The sequence below is a fragment of the Stegostoma tigrinum genome, chromosome 34 (genome assembly GCF_030684315.1).
Source record: "Stegostoma tigrinum isolate sSteTig4 chromosome 34, sSteTig4.hap1, whole genome shotgun sequence".
NCBI lineage: Eukaryota > Metazoa > Chordata > Chondrichthyes > Orectolobiformes > Stegostomatidae > Stegostoma > Stegostoma tigrinum.
The window spans coordinates 22,441,899-22,447,898 of record NC_081387.1 but is presented as its reverse complement, the minus strand read 5'-3'; the positions used below and the strand labels follow the sequence as shown (position 1 = coordinate 22,447,898).

The 6,000-nt window shown below is 45.0% G+C and overlaps 1 protein-coding gene across 17 annotated transcripts in view; it reads left to right on the top strand.

Moving 5' to 3' along the window:
- Positions 1–594: 594 nt before the first annotated feature.
- Positions 595–6,000, top strand: part of LOC125446327 (tenascin-X-like) — a 167,297-nt gene continuing 161,891 nt past the window's right edge. For all 17 annotated transcript variants that reach the window (XM_059639465.1, XM_059639457.1, XM_059639462.1 and 14 more), the window contains exon 1: positions 595–707. The gene's annotated coding sequence lies outside the window, so the exon portion shown is untranslated. The remainder of the gene's footprint in view (positions 708–6,000) is intronic.

Here is a 6,000-nt window from a genome sequence, read left to right as displayed (position 1 = left end):
GAGGCTAGAGTCGATGAGAGCCATGACTAACCTTCCAAAGCCCTTCATATTTACGGGGCCAGAGTCTCCAGGCGGGAGTCATTGGTTGCATGATTTTCCTTTGGCACCAGGATGATGGTGGTTTTCCTGAGGCGGGCGGGGACTTCAATTTGTGGTAAGGAAATATTGAAGATGTTTGCGAATAATCCCACCAGCTGGTCCATGCAGGATCGGGGTGCACCGCTGGGGATTCCATCCTGGCCAGTCACTTTCCCTGGGTTCAGCAGTGTCTCACCCAACTCTGAAAAATCAACACTTCATAAAACATCAGCTGATTGAAATTTTGAGGAGCTGCCATCACTTGGGGCTTGCCTAGCCTCTTCAAGGGTAAAAGGCAGGTTGTTTTCCCCAGCCTGGGGTGGTGAGATGGAACAGGGGAGAGGGGAGCAGTTGGAGGACAGAGTCAACAGTGCTCTGTGAAATAGTTCAAACCAATGAATGAGTTTTGGCATTTCCTCAATGACATCACTGGCTGAAATCACATGGGTGAAGTCTCAGTGAGAGAGGGAGTATTTGTGTGTGTGTGTGTGTGTGAAGCCTGCAGCCTTCTTGCTGATCTCACTGTGTTTGAAGGAATTTATTTGACAGTCAGGGCATCAGTCAGAGTCCAGCCTACAATCAGCCAGCTCAGACCTAGATCAGCTCTTCAACTCCCCTCTGCCACTGAGGTAAGAGACCTGACTATTTGACAAGAATTACAGCTAACATTGATCAAAAAGCACTTTTATTGCCTAAAGTTATGATGGTGAAGCCAGCAAATTCAGGTCTATAAAATACATTTTGAAATAATACAAATATATCTCTATCTGTCTCTCTCTGTGTTACAACAATTTTTCTGTTATCACCGTTTCTGATTTTCCAGTCAGCTTTAATTGTTAATGATATGCACCTGAATTCTCCTTAAAGCAAGCAGGGAATATTTTTCCTGAAAGGGAGAGAAATTGAGATTTTTCAAATTGTGTTTCTGACCTTGACCACTAAAGTGAAGGGAACAATTTCGGTTGCTGTTTGTTTAAGTGCATTTTTGCCAGAAGTTGTACAGGACGCTTGGGGAACAGACTGTGAAAAAGTTTTGACAGCTGTTTCTAAGAATGGGGATTTAACATCAGGGGATCTAGAAATGGTTTGCTTAAGTCAATTCTGAATAGAAATTTAAGCAACAGGAATATTTTTCAAGGGTTTGTTTTGCTATTGTTAAAATAATTTTTCTGCGTAAGAAAGGTGATTGTCAAAACCAGAGGAAAGATGAGGAATTTTAAATGAATGATTCCGGAATTCATTGCCTGAGAAGTGTGGTGGAAGCACAAACTTCCCAAAGGGAATTAGATTCATACTTATAAAAGAAAATTTCACAGAGCTACAGAGACAGAGTGTGGGTGAGTCTGGTTTTAGAGTCGCACCAAGATATAGGCTTGACGGGGTGAATGTCCCCCTTCTACACAAGGTTTGGACGGCTAGGGCTGAGAGGCTGATTTGCAAATGGTTAAATAATTGAAATTGTTGGGAACTCATTGTCAGACCATTTCAGGGCTGGGACACAAATATCCACCTGGCAATTGCACAATAGCTCCTACAGACCCCGGTCACACTGCCATGTGCCAGGCTCAGACTGTGGAAGAAGGAAGTCTTGAATGGAGAAAATGCTGTGGAAAATCTTCCAGGTTCGTATCCTGTCACAGGTACAAACCCAGTCCAGGCAGGGCACTGCGAACAAATGTATGTGTGCTGCAATTGTATCGTGCGTATAACATACACACTGACTGTGCCCATTAAAACACACAAATTTGTTGGTCAGCCTCAATTAGCTCTGATTCATTCCCTGCCGTGCTGAATGTCAGCTTTTACAGCTGTTGGTCCTTATTTCTGTGCATGAATTCTCCCCTATTCCCCTTATATATCCCATCTGTGTGATCCAGGGATCACAGATTCATCGTATTTTAAGGTGTTGAAGGAGGTCCATTATTCCTGAGCTAGTTTTTGGGAGGGCTGTTTCCGCCTTTGATATGCTTTATCCCAGTTAACCATTAGAAGCTCTGACTGCTCACCATCACCATTGGCGACAATTATATATTGCTACTTCTCACGTAGTAAGTCTGTCAATGCAGCATCAGGCGGCTGGGTTTTATTGAGTTACTTAAACCTGACTATGGCAACATGCTTCAGCAGTCCCTCAGCGATAACCAGTTCACTCCTCCCTCCACAGCTACAGCCTGGTGTACCTGATCATTGATTTACTGTACCTTACCGTACAGGAGCTTGCAGAGGTTGAGCCAACTCGAACTAGCATCACCTGGCTCATCACTTCAATTCAACTGTTGCATACTCCCAGAGAAATGCCTCCAGCCATAATCCTGCCACTGTTCATGGTTATTGTAATCATCCTGGTCGGCATGGTACACCACACATCTAGGGCAGGTGGGATTAAACCTGTGCGTCCTGGCTCAGGGGCAGGGACTCTACCACTATGCGACAAAAGCCCTTTATCTATCTATAAATCCAATGTTGATCAACTTGCTGATGGTTTGTCAGATTTAAAATCTTGTTAGCCACGGAGAGTCTCCTTTCAGTAATCACAAACTGACATAGATCAGTGGATCCCATTGCTGCCCAATGAAGTGGGCGTTGTAAGGTTTTGAGGCTGTGGTTATAAACTGGGCTGGTTATTTGAGAGTGTTCAATGCTGATTAATCTGGTGCTGCCTGCTGCCTCGAAATTCTGCTTCCCGTTAATATTGTAAATGCTGCCATTAAAACAACTGGAGGAGCAGCCACTGACTGGGAGGCTGCTTTACTGCAGAGTTTTACGGAGAGACTTGCTGGCTTGGTTAATCCCACAAACTATTGCAGGACATGTGGAAAGTCTGTGATGTCCCTGTGCTCCTGATTTGTCTGAAAGAGGGTGAGGCACCCAGTAAAGGAGAATCAGGTGGAGATTAGGTGGAGATCCGAAGAAGGGCCTAGGCCCGAAACGTCAGTCTTCCTGCTCCTCTGATGCTGCTTGGCCTGCTGTGTTCATCCAGCTCCACACCTTGTTATCTCAGATTCTCCAGCATCGGCAGCTCATACTATCTCTGAGATTATTATCCGCCAGTATTGGAAGCCTCGGCTCCCCTTTCCAGTGGAAAACAGGCATTAACTGTTATATTCAACTACAATACAAAACCATGCGGTTTAGACTCAGAATGGGCTAATATTTCCATTGACTCTTTTCAGCCTATTAAGTACTTTTTGAAGTGTAGCTGCTATTATAAAGTGGAAACATGGCAATTAATCTGCGCAGAGTCAGCTCCTGCATTGCCAGGCACTAATAACGTACTTAATTGATGTTGGGTGCGGCATCAATATGGGTGTCAAAAAAAAACCCTTCACCCATCCCTCCTCTTGTTTGGACTAAGATTTTCTGTGCCCACCTTAGAATGCAGGCAGGATATCTCTTCTGAATGACTCGAGGGCCCCCATGGGGACTGCAACTGGCGGGCTCAGCCTGGATAATGAGCTCCAGTTTCTGGAGTGAAGTTTAAAGAACTTACTTTCCTGACTCAGGGACTGAGCCACAGCTGATACATTAGGAGGTGGGTTTCCCTAGCACCTGCCAGAGCGTAATTAATCCAGCTGCTCTGTGCAAACCTCACGGCCCCCGAGGGTCTCAATGATTCGGTTTATTCACTGCATCTGTCAGTCCAGGCTGTGTACCTGTGCTGCACGTCGGAATCTGGGAACATTCAGCGAAATACCATCAGGGAAACATTAGTGTGGTGATTCATACTTTTAGACAGGGGAACAAGCTGCAAACCGTTTTAACATCTGGGGTGTGCGGCAAAACAGGCGGCGGAAATGGGAGATGAAAACTGACAAATATTGGAAACCAGAAATGAAAATCTTAATAAACATTCTTCTCCGGTCTGCGCAGAGTTAGAGTAGTTTAACGAGGCAGAAAGACTCTTCAGCAGCAAGGTTGATCTCAGAGGTGTGAAGGCCATAACCTCTCGTATCGTGGCACAGAGAGGTTTATATGAACTTGGCTTGTGGTCACTGGGGAGTGAGGGCTGATCTGATCAAGATGTTTAAAAAGATGAGTGGGTTGCACATAGCAGATAAGGAGAGATTATTTCCTCTCATGGGAAGAGCAGGCAACTTTATCTTCCAATTGGAGCTCACTTACTTTCAAGGGAAATCAGATAGAAAGGTTTCACACAAAAGATGCAGCATGTAACCGCTGCTTCCCCGTTCACTACTGGTGTGCCACGCACCATTGCTGCATGGTTCACTCTAGCTGTGCAATGCATTATTGTTGCACTGTTCATTATCCACACAATGTGTACTAATGCTGTGTGATTGCTGTAGCTATAACATGCTCTGATACTGCATCATGCGGTCTTGTTGTACTGTACTATACACTATTGCTGCAGCATCGCTGCCCCATGCATTACTGTTGTACCATGCGTCGTTGCTGCATTGCGTCCTGCAATTGTGAAATTCACCATGTACACTATTGCTGCGTGGCACATCTGGTATACAATGCTTCACTGTGCAGCATCAACATACCATGCGTTGCTGCCGTACGCATTGGGTTTCGCTCTGCACGTTTCTGCTGATACATTAATGCTGTCTTGTACATTATTGTCCATTACTGTGATATGCACTATTACAATTCAAAGTTCTGGTGTTACAACACACAATAATTCCCTCAAAAGCACTTAGTCCATCTGCAATATATCATTGCACTGTGCACAGTCTCTGTATAGTACCGCAGCTAGCCTGCGTGCCAATCATCAAGCTGATCTGACTCTCCTCATGTCCACCTTCCTGCTCTTTCCCCATACCCTCAATTCCCCGACTGACCAAGAATCTATCTATCTGAGCATTAGGTGGCACAGTGGCTCAGCGCTTAGCACTGCAGCCTCACAGCGCCAGGGACCCGAGTTCGATTCCAGCCTCGGGTGACTGTCGGTGCGGAGTTTGCACGTTCTCCCTGTATCTGCATGGGTTTCCTCCGGGTGCTCCGGTTTCCTCCCACAGTCCAACGATGTGCAGGCTAGGTGGATTGGCCATGCTACATTGCCTGTAGTGTTCAGGGGTGTGTGGGTTATAGGGGGATGGGTCTGGGTGGGATGCTTCAAGTGGCGGTGTGGACTTGTTGGGCCGAAGGGCCTGTTTCCACACTGTAGGGAATCAAAAAAAAACTAAATGTACACAAGGACTCAGCTTTCCCTGCTCTCTGTGGCAAAGAATTCTCATAAACCTCTGAGGGAAGAAATCCCTATTCATCTCAGTCTTAAATCTGTGCCCCTTAACTATTTCCTGTGATGTTAGCAATCATGAACATCTCTATTTCCTCAAGTTTTCACTGCAAATTGTCTCTCCATCTATCTGAGCTTCCTCGTAATGACAATTCCTCGACATCTGCTTCCTCATGTGACTATAACTTTAGCAACTCATTAGCATATCTTTGTACAGTATTCCTTTCTCTCGAATGAGCTCAATCCAGCTTCATCCTTATGCACATCCACAATATTCATTGCTTTTATATGTGTGGCCACAAGTTTCACATTCTCACCACGCCTGTGGTGGCTGCTGTGGTTCAGTGGGTTGTTGTTCTAAATCAGAAGGTCATGGGTTCTGTTTCCCTGCCAGACTAGCACATGCTAGAATTTAGGCTTGCACTCCAGTGCTGTACTCAGGGAATGCTGCATTGTTGGAAGTGCTGTCTGTCAAATGAGAAATTAAATTGCATCCTTTCCATCCATGCATATTCATGTAAAACATTGTGTAGTGACTAATGATTATTGTTAAATTGACAATAAGATGATAAATTAACTGCTTGTTAACAGGCTGCGATTTGTGGGAATTTGCTGTGTGCAAATTGGCTGCCATGTTTCCTACATTGCATCAGTAACCACATTAAAAACTACTTTGGCCATTTTAGGCGCTACATAAATGAAAGCTTGACCCTGGATTTCCC